Source organism: Macrobrachium rosenbergii, chromosome 19, assembly GCF_040412425.1.
Source record: "Macrobrachium rosenbergii isolate ZJJX-2024 chromosome 19, ASM4041242v1, whole genome shotgun sequence".
Lineage (NCBI taxonomy): Eukaryota > Metazoa > Arthropoda > Malacostraca > Decapoda > Palaemonidae > Macrobrachium > Macrobrachium rosenbergii.
This window is the reverse complement of record NC_089759.1, coordinates 36094804-36116656: the sequence shown is the minus strand read 5'-3', so window position 1 is coordinate 36116656 and position 21853 is coordinate 36094804. Positions and strand designations below refer to the sequence as shown.

The 21853-nt window shown below is 39.0% G+C and overlaps 1 protein-coding gene across 4 annotated transcripts in view; it reads right to left on the bottom strand.

The window, feature by feature from the left end:
- capt (adenylyl cyclase-associated protein 1) overlaps window positions 1-21853 on the bottom strand; it is a 190066-nt gene that overhangs the window by 144150 nt on the left and 24063 nt on the right. For all 4 annotated transcript variants that reach the window (XM_067121596.1, XM_067121602.1, XM_067121598.1 and 1 more), the window contains exon 2: window positions 12170-12236. The gene's annotated coding sequence lies outside the window, so the exon portion shown is untranslated. The remainder of the gene's footprint in view (window positions 1-12169; window positions 12237-21853) is intronic.

Sequence of the window (21853 nt, the reverse complement as noted above, 5' to 3'; positions counted from 1 at the left end):
CAGGAGAACACGATTCTTAGAAAATAAGGGGATTAACATCCACGAACCACAATAATCAGCCCAGGATAGAAATGAATAACACAATGCAAGTCGTGGGGTTTGACACAGAGCTGATGAGCATCCTGAGCACGTGTGTGTGTGTGTGTGTGTGTGTGTAGCTGACCAACCCAGCGCTGCCTGGGAAAACTCTGAATGACACTCGATATACTCCCTCTCTCTCTCTCACCAACTCTCCCTCACTCTTTCCCTCTTTCTCCTCCCTAAAACCCACTCTACTCTCTCTCTTTCTCTCTCTGCAACTCTCCCTCACTCTTTCCCTCTTCCTCCTCCCTAACACCCCCTCTACTCTCTCTCTCTCTCTCTCCACTTCCTGTTAAGATAGTTGCTTCAATTATAATGCTCAACATTTATGACATTTTATATTACACACTTTCTCACCCCCATTCCTATCAGGGCTGAACTTGGACTTAAAGGGCATCGGGAGTGTCATTATTCACCTCGGCGACCTTGAAAACTACAAATTAGACACTAATAACTGTCATTTTTGACATTTTATATTTCACCCTATCTCACCACCATTCCTACTGGGGCTGAACTTGGCCTTAAAGGGCGTCGGGAGTGTCACTATTCATCTCAGTGACCAAGAAAACTGTGGATTAGACATTAAAAACAGTCATTTTCAGTTATTTTTACATGTCACCCCCTTCCTACCCCCAACCCCTTTTGGTGCCAGTGATGTCTTACCCCCACAGTATTCTTTTCCTGATAGTAAAACATATGTATACCGAAATGAGGTATGATAAATGCGTACAGTTTATTTAGTAACTAAGTCTAAGGGCAGAACCTGCCCTGTTTCAGGGAGGCCCTTCCCACCCCCACCCCCTCTAGTGCTAGTGATGTCTTACCCCAATGTGTTCTTTTCCAGACAGTAAGTCATATTTATACCAAGTTTGGTTGAAATTGCTCAATGCGTTTTAGAGTTATGCTGAAACACGCACACACACATCCAATATATTTATGTTACATATACATATTACATTATATTTATATATATATATATATATATATATATATATATATATATATATATATATATATATATATATATATATATATATATATATATATACTCTTGCATGCATTCACATAAATGCCAACCAATATATCAAGTTAATAAACAAACCGTACCTAATTATGCAAATAACCTCAATTCAGAACCCCCAAAACGATGAATTCGTGCCTGTCAAATGTCAAAAAAAAAAACTCAACGCATAAAGCCAAAGGGTTTAAAAGACAGGAATAAATCAATACTCAGAGTGAAAATTAGGTAATAAACTAAAATTAGAAGTTAAACTCTGGTACCTAAAAATGGCCGTAATCGTGCCAACGGGGAGGGGGCAGGGGGCAAGAGAGGGAGGAAGGGAGGAGGGGGGACAGGAGAGGGAGCAGAGGAGAGGCGGAGGAAGAGAAGGGGAAGGAGAGGTGGAGGAAGAGAAGGGGAAGGAGAGGTGGAGGAAGAGAGGGGGGAGGAGAGGTGGAGGAAGAGAGGGGGGAGGAGAGGTGGAGCAAAGAAAGGAACCATGCCATTTGTTATTTTGAACGATGAAATCATGGGGGGGAGAAAACCTCTGAGTGATTCTCTCCCCTGTCATGACTCCGGTCTCTGACTGTCACTAATGATGTGGAGAGGAAAAAGACTATCATGCATGTCCAATACTAAGGAGTTAGCGGTCTTCTGCAAGGCTCGTAAACCAACAAAACCTTTTGTTTTTATGCGGTTGCCACTCCAATTTCTCACATGGAAAATTTATATGAATTATATATATATATACATATATATACACAGTATATATATACATACTATATACATATATACTTATGTATACTGTATATGTGTATGTGTGTGTATACAGTTTTCAATGTGAGAAATTGGAGTGTTAAAATAAAAACTTTTGTTAGTTTATAAGCGTTGCTTATATACACTGTGTGTGTATATATATATATATATATATATATATATATATATATATATATATATATATATATATATATATATATATATATATATATATATATATATATATATATATATATATATATATATCTATATATATATATATCTATATATATATATATATCTATATATATATATATATATATATATATACATATATATATATCTATATATATATATATCTATATATATATATCTATATATATATATATCTATATATATATATATATCTATATATATATATATCTATATATATATATATATATCTATATATATATATATATACATATACATATATACATATATCATAAATTAAATGTTTGTGTATGTCCACACGGTCGTACTGAGCCACCTGCACACTGCTACAATTATGGTGCCTTTCAAGAGAAACTGCTTGTGACTTCCAAACGTCGCTCATAATAATCTCACGATCCTCACGGGCAGTGTAAGGTCAAGGTTATACAAAGGTCAATGGTCAAATGCGAATTTAACCTTGGCCATAATTTTGAGCTACACAAGATAGAAACTTCATAGGGCCATGCATAAGCCACTTACGAAAGCAGACATGCAGAATGAGGACAAAGTCGCCTCATATTTCTGAGGTCAGAGGGGGAACTTTTTTCAGAATGTCACTGGTGGATTCTACTTTTCTTTCATTGTCCAAAAAAAAAAGGAACACACTGCATCCAGTCCTCAATTAGTGCGTCATCTTCCTTGTTGTAATTTACCTTAAGAACTTTATAACGGCTCACATTCCCTCAGCCTTCATCTATTTCGTGTAACAAATACTTGAAAAGATTTCACCAATCGAAGCCGATTCTTCTCTACACTATCAAAACTTACACTAACATCTAAAACGCATCTGACACTCCACACCCTATTCACGACAACAATCGTATCCTACAAAATTGCACCTGCGTCTGTTAAGAATTAACTTCTAACTCCACCCTTAAAATGGAGGACTTTACGAAGGTATTTTGTTCTAAAACCTGACAGGAAGAGAGCCTTCGGGACCGTTACTTGGTGTCATCCACAGTACCATAGCTATCCTTAGGATTGACTGGTCTACGATCACCACCAGCTGGAAGCATTTTGGTAGTCTTTTGCCTCAGCACCTCCGCAAGGTTGCAAAGCCAATTTCCATAATGTCTTATTAACCCTGGGAATTCAACATAGCAATTGCGTAAGCCAGCGGATCCCCTGATCGTCATTCACAGTACCATTCTGCTCCTTCAATAACTGTTGCCATGCTGCAGGATGTGAAAAGACTGGATTGCATAGCACAAAGAGATGCCAGGCAATTACAATCATAACATATAAACGCAAATACAGTATACTGCTAAATATAAACAGGCAAATGTTACTTGCGACTGTTACGAATAATCAAATAAAATACCAACGTGAAAAATCCTTGCCAGCGGCAACTGAATACACAGCCCATTTTCCGCACACTATCCAGTATGACGAAATCTCAAGGTCAATTTTAACGTGGCATTTACTTCAAAAAATGCCATCCGCTTAGGAGAGTTGGTGTCTTCCGTTATTTTTCACCTTTTCTGCAACGTCGTAAGAGACGCATAATACTTCCGTTTTTTTTTCACCACATCAAACCAATAAATGTTTATGAAAAAAAATGCTTCCTTGACTTTCTGTCACATTAAAAAGTTTTTCACTGTCCACCGTTGGAGCATTTATTTCCCGTTAAATGGAGGTGGTAGGAATAACTACTGTTGGGAATTTGTCAATATTAGTCATAGCAAACTGGTTTGAATTCCATCAGCTGTTATATGTCATTTTCCTTGTGTCTCACCGTTCAAGTAAAATTTGAGCCTACATCAGACCCCGTCCCTTTCATAAGCTATTTCTCTCTCTCTCTCTCTCTCTCTCTCTCTCTCTCTCTCTCTCTCTCTAGGTGTACTGTACCTAATTCATCTCATTCCTAATACTTCAATTCGAGTCACAAAATTATTTTTTATTTACTCTAGGAGCAAGAGCCCGTGCCAACATATGACTGACTTAAACTAACCACGGCAACAAATAAGTCTCACAGTGTCTCTTACAATTCATTACTGTTTGTTAGATATACGCATCCAAGTAAAAAAATGGGCCGAAGTTTCTTCGGAGTAGTCGAGTTTTCTGTACAGCGTATAAGACCGTATGAAACTCTCAGCCACGGCCCGGTGGTGGCCTGTGTTGTTGGCACCTGCAGCAGTGCAGACGCACAATCATGGCCAACTTTAACCCTAAACAAAATAGAAACTACTGAGGCTAGAGGGCTGCAATTTGCTATGTTTGATGATTGAGGGGTGGATGATCAACATACCAATTTACAGCCCTCAAGCCTCGGTAGTCTTTAAGATCTGAGGGCGGACAGACAAAGCCATCTCGATAGTTTTCTTTCACAGAAAACTAAAATGAGGAAAAATGACGACCCGACCTAAAGTTCAACTACCTGAATTTCAAGAGGAGAAGTTCTACGAGAGAGAGATACACTAACAAATAGCACTCCGAAAATCTTTAAACAGTAAATCAAGCAACTAGTAAATGATACAATGTCTGTTCACTTTGACCCTTACCACTGAAGTCGACACTGGATTAAAAGACAAAACGTTAATTTTGACTTCAATTCATAATCATTACCAAATTTACACAAAAGATACTTATAACCACTGCACCTTTTTTATACTACCTGTTACCTCATTAGTTTTGCGTCAGTTAAACCAACATCATTTGCAACATTTCCAATTACTGCAAAAAAAAAAAAAAAAAAAAAAAAAAAAAAAAAAAAAAAAATACTATACGCATAACCCGGTTTGTTCTTAAAAGGCAAGTCACGTTTCCGTGGAAAAAACTTCCCATCCCTCCACAAAGTTCTACAGATGCTAGCCTGTAGGAGATACTATTCACCAACACTCACCGCCTAAAAGAAAACTCAAAAAGATCTTAGGATTGGATTGGATCGGATCCATATCAAAATAGAATGAATTCTTCCTTAGCCAGTTGCCAACTCCTCAACATGCTTTCACTGAAATCCACCAATGGCTTTGTTTATATAATCTCGTGGACAAAGAGACACACACATGAACAACCAAATAGACACGGGTGAATACATATCTCCCGTCTAACTTCGCTGGCCGAGTTAATAAGCATAGAAGGGGGCGGGAGGGGGGAAGGAAGTGGTGAGAAGAAACTTTACTTAGACTTGGAGAGAGAGAGAGAGAGAGAGAGAGAGAGAGAGAGAGAGAGAGAGAGAGAGAGAGTTTGGCCATCGCTCTATCGCAGGATTTTGCAAAAATGTAAGAATCAGAGAGCCCATGGGCCTAAAGATAGCAAAAGACCAAATTTGGCATTATTATTTACTTATTCCCTATGGAATTCGGAACTTTTTCCTTCAAAATAACGACGGGGGAGAAACGAACAGGAAGCGAGCGAGAAAAAATACGAACTTGGAACTTTACAGGAACAATGTGGCGAGTAGTCTCTCGATTACTGAATATCCAGTTTTATCTACAAAAACAAGGCGCTTCATAGCTTCCAGGCCTGTTGAAATTAAGGAAAACAATTTTGCTACACACACAAACAGAGAGAGAGAGAGAGAGAGAGAGAGAGAGAGAGAGAGAGAGCCAAGCAAGATGGGGGTTACCGAGAAGAATGGGGTAGAACCAAAAGGAATGAGAATGGATGAATTCAAGGTTAAAAGGTGGAGGCGAACCGCGGACGCAAGGGAAATAAATCTCTCATAATGCTGCGTAGATTTCTAAAATATGTTCGTCAGGTAACATTCCCGGATAAGTGATTTCTACGGCGTTCGTGACTCGGATAAATATCTCTTTTCTGGGAAACGGTCAGCAGCTTGAACGACTACACAAACTAGATTTTTTTTCCTCTGCTAAACTTGTGTGACCACAACAACGGCCGCTAACAAAAACAACCAGCGCTCAATGCCTGCTGAAATTATCAAGCTGTTTTCTTCTGTGGGAGGCTGGGATACTCCCTACACATACTTCATGAGTTTCAAGTCACTGACGACGGGCATGGTGCTCTTACCCTCAGCATTATCGAATACCATGTTGTTATGCGAGCCTTTAAAACATTCCGGTATGTTCTTGTATCCTTGTACTTGGAAGTAGAGGGAAACGTCGACGAAGGAGTGCTGCGCTTCTACAAAAAGTGGTTTCCACTTGATGCATCTCGTTCTCGTATCAGAGTGAGTGTTGGAGGTGCAGAGGGAGCAGCCTTCCATTTTAACGCCTCAGAGATCAAGTTCCGACTCCTGATGATTGCATCAACCCTCGAAATGTTTCCGTGACTGTTAACCAGGTTCACGCATCAAATCGACTCATGCACGAACAAAATTCCTCTCGAAAATTCCGCAGGTAACGACTGAGTTATATATATATATATATATATATATATATATATATATATATATATATATATATATATATATATATATATATATATATATATATATATATATATATATATATATATATATATATATATATACATATACATATACATATATATACATATATACACAACATGCAAGATCCAACACAGCAGCCAAGTATTTTATTGACTTCTAAACTGAAGGCCGAGGAGAATGAAGACAGCTTGTCTCATAATGGATATCCTGTTTAGTTTTGCACAATGTTCTTGCTGGCAAAAGTGTGCTCACTTCATACTTAAATGCAACCTGAGCTATTTATCATGCAAACAATACTTTAATAATATCTGCCCAGTATTGTGGCTCAGTCACCAGAAGAAGTCAGAATGTTCCACACCAATTCTTTCTTATTTCTGTGCCTATTCCCCTGGCGTGCGTGGTCACCCCACTATACCAAACCCTGGTCTGAATAGGTGTAATTAATACGTGCGCTAATCATACGTACCTCATTCCCGTATAAGTTACTCCCGTGGTACAGAGAATTCGACAATCAAGGGTTATTCTGCCTCAGTTAATTAGCTGTAGGAGAGTAATTTCAATATCGCCACTGGTGACAAATATCAGGATACCAGCCAGTAATAAGAATCTACCTGCTGTGCTGAGTTTCGAGGATTTCTCCCTAGAAGAGCCTTTGATTCTCACTGTGTTTGTAAAGTTAATATCTTATTTTCTAACTAAGGAAATAGGGAAACTAATCCATTACTATCGAATTCCCTGTACAATGGTGATACCTTACAAACAAAGGGAATCAGTTACATATAATTGCACTTACCCAGAACAGGATTCAAAGCTCTCTCTCTCTCTCTCCCCCCACACACATTATATATATGTATGTATGTATGTATGTATGTATGTATGTATGTATGTATGTATATATATATATATATATATATATATATATATATATATATATATATATATATATATATATATATATATATATATATATATATATTGTAGAGCTTTGCTCTTGCATCGGTCGTGATGAAAATATTTAGCATGCTCATCCTAAAATAATTGGAGAAAGAAACTAATAAAACGCTTAGAGATGAACAAGTTGGTTTAAAAAATAAGGGAGACTGACACACGCGAAAAACTTCTGCTGACGCAGATTGGGCAGCAGTGTATGGGATAATGAAATCCCTCTGATGGCTTTGTTGATTATAAGAAGGCATTTGACAGTCCACAGACCACGACCAACCTCATGGAAGGTCTTATGTCACTCCTGTGTTCCCGTTAAATATATAACAGGCTAATGTTGATGAAGTCTCCTCTTGTGAATTTGCACAGCAATGAATAGTGGGGTGCCTCTGGGGAACGCCATGTCACCTTCTTGTTTGCACTTCTCATGGATTTTACAGTGAAAAATAGTGGTTGATGATGGAGAAGATCGTTTGGATCAAAGTAACAATAGAACACAGTTAAAGAGAGTACACAGAATACACAGATAATGGGGTTAAAATTTCAAAAAGGGATGATAAAACACTTGCTTGAGAAATGCTTAATGAGGTCGAGTCCTTCATACATTTAGGAACAATTGTATCCGGTACGGGTTTTCTAAAGATGGAATTTTGTGAAAAACTTGAGAAGGCAATCGAACAATGGACTTGCTGAATATGATTTGGAAATCAAATAGGCTGAAACTGCGCACGGAAATAGATCATACATTAGTCTAGTACTATCTGTCTTGCTATACAAACATGAATCGTAAATTTACCATGAAACCCATGAGGGCAAAGTTTATAGATGGCTTGGACATGTCCTAAATAACCAGAGGAAAATGCTACTTGATAGCTCATCTGGGCTAATGGCTTACATACATTCATACATACATACAAAATAATTCATGATTATTTTTTAATTGTCTCAAATATTGAGCCACAATTATTCCTTAACATCGGATTCACTTTGCGTTGGTAATAAACGCCCAAAAAGGATTGTATGTAAGTGCATCTACCCGACCAGGATTCGAACCTATGCCTTTTGGGTTCGAGACTTAGGTAGGCAGTTAACTTATCCACCAAGGTATCAAGTGGAATTTAAGTTGATTTGGACTTCGCTGTACACATTTTTACTGAATTCGGGTTCCATATTTAGAATCGAAATCAACTTCACAATGATACACTCTCACATAAAAGCCATGCGTTACAAACTCGGCACTTAGCTATCATGATGGGTAGTGATTCTACCATCATGGTGGAGACTGGTTGATTATCATTCTATGCACAGAACTTGAATTCGAAACCAACTTGTATTTCTCTTGATGGCATAATTTACAAGTCAACTGTATCAAACGAAAACGACAGGGTCGAACCTATGTTTATGGGATGGCAGACAGACTTATCAAGTGTAATTCCCACTGGGTGGGTGTAAATTCTTCCCAAAGTAAATTCGATAATATGGATTATTTGCGGCTTAATATGTGTTAGAACAATGAGCTAAGTGTTATAGATATTTGTGAGTGTAAAAAAGCCATGTAATGCACAAAGGACAAAAACGTCATAAACAGGAAAAGGTTATAAACTTAGCACTTAAGACTGATCTGTATCGTCACTAGTACAACTTCAGGAGAGAATCTTGTCGTAAACAAAGAATTCTGAGAACTGTGAAAGGATGTGATTCTAATCAATATCACCCAAGACCCTTTGCATTTATGACTATTCATGTTAATTAAACCCCTCTGATATAGTTCTATTCACGTATACGATTCTTTCTGCTAATTCGTCGCCAATAAACGAGCCAAACAGTCGGAAGAGTCATGCGTGCTTATATAAGATCCAAATTAATGGTGCCACATAAGAATGCCATTTCACTGCTTGTTAATCCCCAAACATCTGAAAATTCTGAAATACTGTAAAAAGATTCTAAATTAAAGAACAGTGAAAGAGTAAGGGGCTTTAAGTTAATTCACTTGAGAGTGCTCAATATACTGATTATAGTGATGCGCCAAGATTCTAAACAGTGGGATTAAATTTCAAAGCGATAAAATAAATATTTGTAACATAAGCGAAGAGCATATACACGACTTAGTCACCAAACTTCCACCGATCATATTTATGGAATATAATCAGTGACGGAAAGAACTGATATACACAGCTTGCAGAGAAAGTGCCTCCGCTACTATACACAGTTGTGAAAGAGGGGGCAGATGTGAGGAACTTGTGTGTCGACAGCTGAAGCGAGTTATGGAGTTCTGTAAATACAAATATTGGGTTTGGTTACTGGACCACTGCTGATTTATATTTCCATTCGTTGGTTAGCCTGTGTGATCAAATAGCCCTCGAATGATGTGTTCTTGTGAGACGTATCAACAATGTAATATAAATTCTCCCTCTTCACTTTTTTGTGTTTTTGTGCGTATATCCTAGGTAAGACCTTTTGGATTAAAGTTCACCCTTTTAGTTGTTACCTGCTCATTTCTGTTGTATCTATCTTTTACCCCCTTTGTTTAATCTGCTCTCTTTGTCAATATTTTTATTTCTTCATTTTAATCAGGCAACTACAGTTCCATATTGTTGGTAAACATTTTTGTAATATAGAGTAATGCTGTGTTATCTCCTTCACAATTCATTCTTCATTCATGTTCCTTTCATGGTTACACAATATCAGTAAGATTACTTCTGAAAATCAGTTATGAATGGAGTCTTGATTGAACTGAAATAAAAGATCAAACAGATTGCCTTATGGGAAATATGAGTTACAACCAGAAGTTTAAACACGGGAGAAGTGAAAGGGTAAAAACCCGAAAAGATTAAGTTTGATAGTAATGCTGAAGATACGAAAGGTATCAAATAAAATATAAGTTAACGAAACGGTTCTGTGAATGAAAGTAAGCCTGACATGCTCTCACAAAATAAAAGAATGTTTTCAGTCACATCCGTAGCTATACAGACAGTTAGTCTGTATAGCTACGGATGTGCGCTTTGGTCACGAGATTCTTTGATTTTGCAAGAGCTTACCAGCCTTACTTTCATTCACAGAACCGTTTCATTTAACTTATATTTTATTTTATACCTTTCGGGTTTTTATCAAACCTGTCAAATCAATAGCATATGAAAGGAACACTTCATGAAATATATATCTATAGTTGGCTTAATTCTGACAATTAAGTGGCGGCAAAAACAACGCCCAGACCATTAACCTCATGAGGAGCCCACCGTATCACCATCATCATTCAAAGGAATTTGTACGTAAGGTTTTCCTTTTTCCTGTCTAGTGTGTTTCCTTCCTGAGTCTCGCGATAAACACAGAACATCAACAACTCGTATCACAAAAATAAAAGAAACAAACTTATCCAGACGAATCCCTATTTACACGAACATTAATGAGAGTAACAAAACATGTCTGGACATAAGTACTCCAAATCTTAAGTACAGTGGGACCAACAGATGCTGCTGCTGTTTCCGCTGATTCTCTCTCTCTCTCTCTCTCTCTCTCTCTCTCTCTCTCTCTCTCTCTCTCTCTCTCTCTGTTAGAATGTGTAAGCTAGGCATCATCCATGTAACATAATTCAAGTTACGAGCGTTTTCTCTCCTATTCTTAGTCTTATAATCCAAGTAATATATATACAATGAAGATCCGAGTTGCAAGTGTCAGCAATCCTACCGACGGTTCGAATATAATACTTTTAGCCACTACTACTGAATGGGGACGTCATATGGCGAGCACCTCAAATCGTAACACCAACGCCCTTGAAAGATTATGAGAATACAGTACTCATATTTTGAAGCAAGGTTCACCAAGTGACATCTTCAACAAGAATTACTGCAAAATTGACTTTCTCTTTTCCGTTACAAAAACATAGGCATTCATTCTGACTGCCACCGCTAATACTATCTTTATTTTGACTTGCCTCTCCCAACGAATGAACGGCATCTTAAGAAGGCTTGTCCTCGCTAACCGATATGGCGGCGCATAAGAGCTAAAGACAATGGGTCTTGTGTCAATGAATTGAGAGCCACGAAAAAGTATACCTCAGTTTAACCAGACCACTGAGCTGATTAGCAGCTCTTCTAGGGCTGGCCCGAAGGATTAGATTTATTTTTCGTGGCTAAGAACCAATTGGTTACCTGGCAACGGGACCTACAGCTTCTTGTGGAATCCGAACCACATTATAACGAGAAATGAATTTCTCTAATTCTTCATTGGCCGGCCGGAGACTCGAATGCGGGGCCAGCAGAATTGCTAGCCGAGAAAGATACCAACCCGTCCAATGAGGAACTATTGAGAACCATCACTGCGGGTTCTACTTCATCTTTTTCCAACCCGACAACAGCGATGAACATGCGCCCTCACTTAGCACTGCTTGCTTTATCTTGATGCCTCTGCCCCATTATACCTGCTGCTTTCACAAAATTTTGGGGGATTATCTTTACGTCACCACCTTCCCACCCCTACTGTACTCACGCCCCATTCCCTTCAGGGGCTGAACTTGGACTTAAATGGCATCAGGAGCGTCACTATTCATCTCAACGACCTCGAAAACTATGGATTAGACTCTAATACCTGTTGTTTTCTTTTATCATTACATGTTCCCACCTTCCCACCCCTCCTTACCCCCCCACGCTTCCTATCGGGGATGAACTTGGACTTACAGGGCATCAGGAGTGTCACTAGTGCTTCATCTCAATAGTTTTCTTTCACAGAAAAATAAAATCAATTGGCAAAATGAGCTCATGAGGAAAAAGAAGCAAAGGTTTCCTTACCTTGAACACTGAAGTCCTCAAGGAACACCTAGGAATCCTCCGGTGGCCGAGAGAGCGAGCAGGACTACTGAAAAATTCAGAAATAATCGTAAGTCAACGAGAAAACGTAACTGACAAGTATAGCATTAAATATTATATTGTATACTAAACACACACCTGCCGCTCTGGTAAAATTAGCCACAAATGTAACACAATGTAAAATCTGCGAGATTCCATCAAAGAGGTTCAAATTACATTTGAAAAAGGTGATAGTTAAATGAACACTATTGCTAGCTATCTTTGTTAAATGAAGACCACCATCTTGATTCTTCTGGTCTCCCAAGCTCCGTTTCTACTTCCAACCAAGAGTTTGCATCCTCAGGTTCCATGCAAATCTATTCTCAAAATTTGGAAGAGCGCAATCACCTTCTAGACTGTACATGGACAAAACACTTCTCAAAACACAATTCACCATAACATCGCACGAAGAATGAACATGAAAATAAATCCACCGATACCCGACTCAGCGAAAAATGAGAAAGTCATTTCGGAAAAACCTTCAACATCATACAAGCATTAGTATGAACCCTCTTACCCTGTGTTTTATAAGTTTGCCAAAACTGGCGCGAGCACACGCACACACACACACACACACACACACACACACACACACACACACACACACACACACACACACACAATCGACTCCATCGCCCGGAAGAGGGTAAGAGCTATTCCCTTTGGCAAACAAACAAAACCGCAGGCATCGTTCTTCTCAAAAACACCACTGTCGTCACGGCTTCATAATGAAGAAAAGAAAAATCTAAGGCGACCAAAAATAAAAATCTAGATATCTTTTCATCGCTCCCAGGCGATAACAACACAAAAGTCAAGCATATAATATCAAGTATATAATAACACAGGAGGGGCGAGAGAAAAATAATGGTATAATAGGGGAAGCAAACTATATAGTCAGTTAAAACTAATGTCTTGACAATAAATAAAAACTTCAAAAGAGAGAGAGAGAGAGAGAGAGAGAGAGAGAGAGAGAGAGAGAGAGAGAGAAGAGAACACAAAAGTCAAGCATATAATATCAAGTATATAATAACACAGGAGGGGCGAGAGAAAAATAATGGTATAACAGGGGAAGCAAACTATATAGTCAGTTAAAACTAATGTCTTGACAATAAATAAATTCAAACTATACGAAAAGAGAGAGAGAGAGAGAGAGAGAGAGAGAGAGAGAGAGAGAGAGAGAGAGAGAGAGAGAGAGAGAGAGAGAGAAATGTCCAGCGACCTAGTAAAAAAAAAAAAAGGATCCTCTTAAAATTGTACATTTTTATTCAAACATTTGGTTTAAGACCTGTAAGAAATTTCATCCCTTGACAATTTCCTATTGCCATCGAACTCATTTTTAAGAAGTTGCTGGTTCATTAAAAAGCACCAACAATGCAACCTGCAAATCACAGAAGTTTCGTCCACGATTCGTTAACTATAGACTTATTATTTTCATACTGATATCCTGCTAATTTCATGTAAAAGTACAAATGACCATGCCGAGTAGGTCAAGGTTATTCACACAGGGTCAAGTGACAGAACTGCGCAAAGGTCCCTCAATGCCCAGAGGACAGAAAAGGAAGGACAATTGTCGGTCGTAAGTGATTTTTAAACACTTCTTAAAACTTGCTTTTGACATGATACGGAAAATAAAACATTAACTCTACATGACAGTCCTGTTTCTGCATAGAAGCCTATTTCTGCATAACAATTACTTCGCGTGTCCAGATGGCACTATAATAAAATATGCTGGTTTCAGAAATCTTTCCCAAATCATTCACAAATTAGTGTATGAAGTTTTGAATGTGCAATTGCTATATCTTTATAATACACAATTACTCTGTTACTTCACCTGAAAATAATTTCGATATTAACATAAAAGAAACCCACTTTGATCAAACTTTGGGCCATAACTGGTGGTACTGTCATATCAGCGTCGGCTATCCTGACGGCTTGTCACTCACTGTCCAACTCCATCTCGTGAAATCAAAAGACTTTTATTTGACCTTGATGGTTGAGGTGGTGTACACCTATATAGTAATTTTCCTTTTCTTTTGTGAAGACTACTGATTGCTAAGCTTCTAAGTTTTCTGTTATTTTTCGTAAAATAGCTGGAAGAGATTCTTTCTGTTCATTTAGGAGAACTCCTAATGAAACTGTATTAGCAAAATTAGGGATTGATAGCCTTTACCCTGTCGATCTGCTCTCGCAAAAGCCTTGGTATCTGATGCAATCTTCTATTTCAATCAACGACAGAAATCTCTGGATTCTAATTATAAAGTTCATACGTCTGGTCTAACCTATAATGTTGCTTTCATCAGTGTTATCCATGAGACCCTTGTTTTTAAATACAACCAGATGCAAGTTTCTAGTATCATTACTTATTCCTAACCAACATATCGCAAAGTAGTTTTCGATAAGCAATACACCGACTGGATGAACGCAACCTCTGGTGTTCCTCAAGGTAGCGTTCTTAGTCCACTACTATTTATATTACGCCCGGTAAGTGGTTTGGCATTGAAAACAAGTTTGTTGCTAATGCAGATGATGCCACGCTATCTGCATCGATTTCATCTCTTAACTGAAGACCTGTGGCTTTCGTTTTCTTTATTTAGCTGTTTTTAATATTGTGGCGAAACAGCCTTCTAGATGTTTTTAGCGTGATTTCACCAATCCTCGAATGGTCTCCCTTTCATGTTGCTGAAACGCCGGAGGTTCCCTAGTTCAAAATTAGGGCGATTTTTTTTTCCCCCTTTTTGGCCTAACTCGCGGGAGTTTCACTTCATAATTTATTAAATTTATCTTGCTGATTTTTCTTTCAATAGTTTATTCTTTACCTCAGCATTGCTTTTTTTTGACTAGATTTTTTCTCTGCTGAGACCTTGACCTTGCAGAATTTTCCTTTTCCAACATTGCAGTTTAAATAATAATAATAATAATAATAATAATAATAATAATAATAATAATAATAATAATAATAATAATAATAAAAGAAAAAAAGTATGTTATAAAATGTCCCAACGAATTTTACACAGTTTACTTTTATTTTTTCGTAAAGAATATTACTTATTTTTACATCAGATAAACAATTATTTGAAATCACAACCATTCAACACCAATATATTATATTTCTACCAAAGCCTACATAAACTTTGAAATACTGGATGTCCAAGCCTAAATATATCATTCAAGAGTGTGTTAATGCTATGACTAACTGAAGTGCATGAAAAGGTCACGGATATTGAGTGCAGGAGAATGTTACTAGTAGCGAAGAGAAAAAGTGAATGAAAATTTAATTGAATATGAGTACTATGCACACAGCTTTCTGACGCTTCATCTACATGGCTAGACGTTCAATATGCTGAATTACTGAACATCAGGTATAATAAAACAAGCAATATGCAGTCAACAATGATAAGTGTAAATGACATTCGCACATTTAACAAAAGGAATCTTTCCTAGATAGTGGCCCCCAGGTGTTTTAACCCGGTATGTATCCACCTTTGCGGCGTGTTTAGTACAAGCCCGTTGGGGATTACCATAAAAACATAAACAAAATACCGTTAACATCATAAAGATAACGACCCCCAAGAAATATCAGTCCAAAATAACGACCCCCGAAAACCCTTGGGGGTCACTATTTAGGAAAGATCCGCCAAAAGTGACAACGAGTAATGAAATAAACCCTTGGGGGTCACTATTTAGGAAAGATCCGCCAAAAGTGACAACGAGTAATGAAATACATCGATAAATACCTGCACTGAAAATGGCCGCTGTTGAGAACCAAGTAAATGCCACCAGCATTTACAAAGCAAACAAACTGAATGCTGCCTACACAAACACCCGAGCCGTGGAGAGAATAAGGTCATAGGCACTTCATCAAGCGCAAACAGCATTGGTCACGTCAGAAGCAGACGTCCATTTCAGAAGGCTTCTTTTATCACACCACATGGAAGCGTTGCAAGAAGGCAGTCAGTCCCGACCAAACAAGAAGTGCTCTGTTCATCAACCCCTCTGATATTTAGAGAGAGAGAGAGAGAGAGAGAGAGAGAGAGAGAGAGAGAGAGAGAGAGAGAGAGAGAGAGAGAGAGAGAGAGCAGACGGAAATGAGGACGGAATGTATGTTAAAGAACAGGAAACAAAACAAAATGAACACTGATCATTATTGCTACAGTATAGATGAGGCTGGTTGGAATAGCACACTTGAAATGAATTCTATTGACCTTTGGGTGTTTTATTTATAATTTTATTAATAAATCCTTACTTCCTGAACTATTTACGAACTGTCATCGTTGTCCAATTTTAAATGCTTTCGAGTGCTGTTCAAATATTGACTTGACTATGTACTAGTTGGAGATCTTTTTCCGCAAGGAAAGCTGTCGCCAACTTCCCCTCTCAAAGGCTTTAACACAAATGAGGGATACATTCTTCCTTTCCAGTTTTCGCTCCAAAACCTACGTGTCACAATGTCACAACCTCCCAAATACAGTACCACCAGACATTAACAGAAACATTAATAGACAAACCTCAGTAAAACGAAATAGAATAGAACATGGAATCTAGGCTAAAGGTCAAGCGTTGGGACCTATGATGTCATTCGGCGCTGAAAGGAAATTGACAGTAAGGACTGACGGGTGTAACAGTTAGAAAACCCAGCAGTTGCACTATGAAACAACTGTTAGGGATGGGAGCAAGAGAACATGAACGGAGGTACGATAAAAGGAATGAAAGGGGTTGCGGCAAAGACCCTCAAGTAATGCCTACAGTGCCCCAAGTGTGGTGCACTGACAGCACTACTCCCCTACGGAAAGTAAAACGAAATAAAGAATATATTTTGTTTAGTAGAACGAAATAAAAAGAATATCACTCGGCCAGATTCCGTCCCTTTCAACTACATATTCCTATACGATGAATGAAAGAATTTAGGCCATAAGGTCCGAACACGGGTATCAAATGTCATCAAGAGCATGACTGATGGTGATGCAAGCAATGATTCTAAGGGAATTCATGGACTGGTCGGTGCAATTATGCTAAAAACAAAATATAAAAATAGAAAAAAAGCCAAGATGAAAAACATTAAGAATCCATAAGAAAGCATATTAAATATAACAAATGTAGCCATTTTCTGTCGTTCCTATGGAATATACAGCAACGATTGGCTCGGTCGTGGGTGCCTGTTAACTGGGCACTTAAGTGGCGGCAGGTACTGTAGGTGAGTGGTAGTATAAGGTCCATTCACCTGTCTGCAGACCCTCAATTTTTCCTTCGGCGACAAGGACATATGCGAGGATGTTTAGAGGTAGAATAATGTACATTCAGGAAAACGCAATTTGCTTTGAAAATTGTTGTTTGTTCCTACGAGAGCACAAAACGTGGTATTTTACATGAGGCACTGTGTTGTGGAAAAAGACTGGCGTTGTTCCAATTACGGCAAGAAACGTCCACTTCCCAGTCATTTGGATGAACATGGGAAGAATGACTCCTGTAAACCGTCATACAACCTGGCATATACCGACGCGACAGAGCCCTGTGCCACAGTGGTATTTCCGTATGAGCACCTACTCAAACATCTCGTGTGCCATGTTCTCTGGAAACGGCAGGAGATCAAAGATAGAATAAAGAACAGACTAAAGCAAAAGGTACTAAAATTGTTCCACATGCTCACTGTGTTCTTGTTTATTCTTTCATGTATCCTCTGTCTCGTCCGATTTCTAAGGTTTCCTCCTTGTTAACGCGTATTGCCATTTAGACCCAGTCTCCAAGCATACCCAAAGGATAATCATTCTCTCCACGCCCACGTACCCCACCCACATTTTTTCAAGAGAGGACTGAGGACTCAAGATCCACATCCTCAGACCAGTCTTCTGATGCGTTGCTCGTTACGTAACACGCCTTCATCAAGCACAGCCAGGAACCACAAGGTCCTGGCTGACGTGGTCCAGAGAGAACGTAGTGGATCAAGGGGCCTGGTGTGGACCGCCGGGAACTTCGACCAAAAGAGACGTAAATAGGTTCCATCTTTCTCCACACCCATGCACATCAACCACCACCCTACCCATAGCAATGCCTGATCAGAGCCTCACGAAAACTGGTCCAAGGTCATGAGTTGAACCAAAGTCCTCCTCCTCCCCCTCACTTCTCAATTTCCCTGTGGCCCCACCATAACAACTCCCATCTTGCCCACCACCTAACACCTAACAAATACTCGGATATCATACTTAGATTTCCACCCCAATACACCAACGAGATGGAAGTTGTGACGCTCACCAGCGAACACAAGGCTGTTCCTTGGATAGTATTAATGTTGAATGAACAATAATTATCACAAGGGTTTCACCACTGAACCCTACTTCATAAAATTAACATTACGGGGATAAAAGACACAAGAACAAATTCATCCCATTATTTAAAAAAAAAACAACACACAAAAATGAGCTTCGATACATACAAAAGAGGAAAACATCTACTTCCCGAGTTCTCTGATCCGTGACAGCCCCTATTCGATGCAAGGCCGTCCACATGAATCTAAACTGACTCACGAGCTGATGATATTGTAAGAAGTCCGTTCGCAATGATGCATAACGTAAACAGGACAGCTGAATGACTGTAGATATGGCTTCTTCCCACAGCCTTTCCAACTTTACACTTCCTTCCCGGCCCCACACCCCTTCACCAGACATGTTTGAGAGCATTCTCGAGTTATCCTAAGGCAAGACTTCTTAATTATGTCTCCTAATCAAAATATACTAGTGTGACACGTTAACGGACGGATCTGGCATTCACTTTTCTGCAAACACGACTAAGATTATACAGTGCACTTAGTTAGGTGTGATTTTTAGTTTCACTTCTCATATTATTAGTTTTTTAAAGCCATTCACCCGATCTGCACTACCCAACTTTACGATGATTTCCAACAATATTTGATTCATTAACTGCTGCGCAAAATAACCCTAATTTCAAACAAAAATGGCGAATTTTTAACATTATTCGCGCATGGACAAATAACTCGAGGAAACATAGAATCGTTTTTAATGGATCCACAGAATTAATTGTGTACTTCTGCAACTACAACTGGGCTGGGAATACTACATTCATCTAATAGACATCATAAACTCACGAGAGAGAGAGAGAGAGAGAGAGAGAGAGAGAGAGAGAGAGAGAGAGAGAGAGAGAGAGAGAGATTATTTTGCTTCGTTGAAGAGGCTAGTTTATTAGACACCCCCTTTCATCCCGAAAAGCATCCAGCGAGCGTGCGCTCATGCGTACGAATACACGAATACTCACGAGAGGCAAGGATGCACTCGTACTAAATACATCATTTTTGGCTGCGAAAGTGAAATAACAGCACACACACACACACAGAGAGAGAGAGAGAGAGAGAGAGAGAGAGAGAGAGAGAGAGAGAGAGAGAGAGAGAATGCTGATCAAAACAGAAATAAGCTTCAGCTGCCAACCAGCAGAGTTAGCGAAGGGTAGGTAAGAGATGAGGCAGTCTGGTTGGAAGAAGGATGAGAGAGACCCTGAAGGGTAGAGGGAATGGATGATGGGGGAGGGGGAGGGCATCCGAAAGGGAATGAGAGAGATGGCGTGGAAGAGACGGGGGGGTATGACGTTGACAGGGCCATGAGGCCAGCAAGAGGGATATGGTCACAGGGCAGCCAAGAGGCAGGGCTGGGGAACAGGTCGGTCAATCGAGAAAGAAATAAATAGAGAAACAGAGAGAGGGTGAGAGAGAAAGAAATAAATAGAGAGAGAGAGAGAGAGAGAGAGAGAGAGAGAGAGAGAGAGAACACATACACACAAGAGTGGCAGCCACAAGTGAGCAAGAGACATACAACTAGGGTGGCGTTTAGGGCTCTCTCTCTCTCTCTCTCTCTCTCTCTCTCTCTCTCTCTTCTCTCTCTCTCTCTCTCTTTGCCTTTTACTGCGCCACCTTATTTTTGACAACCCTCGGGAAAACAGCCGGAAGCAATTGTCAAACAAACTGAAAGAGATGGACGCAGGAGATTATATTTTAACTCACAAGTCCGACTTTTTCCAAGACACACAATCGAAAACGAGACAAATAATATTCTGGGGGAAAATTTAGCAAATATAGATTTCCAAATTTCACCGACGGCGCTCAAAAGTAACCTGGTGATTACGTTGTCCCTCATCATGAAGCCGAAACTCTTCCCTAGTTCAGGAAGAAAGGGCAGGAACCCTTGCCCTGAAATTTCTGAGGTGGGTTCTTTCCACTAAGCTCAAAATATATATATATTTTTTGACATTTAAAGAAGCTTCTTTCTCGAGAAGTTAAACAATGCTGTACATCTGCAAAATGCAAATCGTAATCCACTTGAAAAATGTTATCTAACAATCCCCAACTCCACTGCTCCTTAGAAGAGCTGCTCAAGAGTTAATTTCATGGCCCTTTTGAAGAAGCCTTAAAACCGAATGTCAACAGATTTTCTGATTTTTCGTTTATCAATCTACTTGTTTATCAGTCATATAAATAAGTCTATTTTACGGAAAATTTAAGGTAAAACGCATCAACATTCGAACTGACATGTAAAAAATATTTGGTTGTAAACAAAAAAAAAAAATTACATAAATGCTAGAAATAATCACTCACTTACGGAAGGGATAAATCATTTTTATTCTTATTCAGGGGAAGTCAATTGTATGTTTTATCAGCCTGAGTGGCGTTCAAAGTAAACATTTCCACAATCCTCCGATGGACAATGTTTTTCACGTGAAAGAAAATTTATGCTGCTTTTAGTGCTGCCTTGGATATCCATAGCCATAAAGCAGGTTATTTCCAAAGGCCTGCTTTTTTTTTTTTAACTGTCAACAAGTTTTTGCACATTGCATTCTTCGTGAGCCTAAACCTATTCTGCCCCGTAGGAGGGTAGTGTCATCAGTGCAACTCATGCGGTGCACTGTAGGCATTGCTTAAGATTCTTTGCAGCGTCCCTTCGGCCCCTAGCTGCAACCTCTTTCATTCCTTGTACCGTGCCTTCGAAATACACGTAACAGGTTACCAAGGGTGGAGATTTAACTCCTAATAGTCATTCGTTCTCCCATAATGTCAAACGAAGTGTCTGCCGAGACTTATCAAATAACTTATCGGCCCCTAATCCTGTGTATAATTATGGTGCTACCGTGCTTATTCCTTATACAAATTACCACCACCAAGTGTTTTTTTTATATTTATGTGCAGGTTGATCAGCAAGTCAATGGATTGTTCCAGAATGTGTACAATTACCAATAATGACAGCAATAACAGCTAGGACACTCGGAATTGTCAATAGCAATGACAAAACTTCCATACCTGGTATATCTGAACATCCAAATACAATTCAAAACGAATTATATACGATGATGACAAGCTCGCAAGCACGTAACCCTGCCATGGAAAATTCTAAAGACATGATGAATAGATAAAGGCCACAGAAAAGATGGTGCAACTTCGTAACGGTTTGAGAGGAAAAGTGCTTTTAGCCTACATAATGTCTCAGGCAGTGCCAGGACCAATAGGTGGGGTAGCACCCCTTGAAAAATTACTGCAAAGTCATCCCTTAACCCGGAGACTGTGAGAGGCTTAACTTGATCAGCAATTTATGGTTAGGCCTATTTTCATACCACTGAAACATAAAAAAGTGGTGC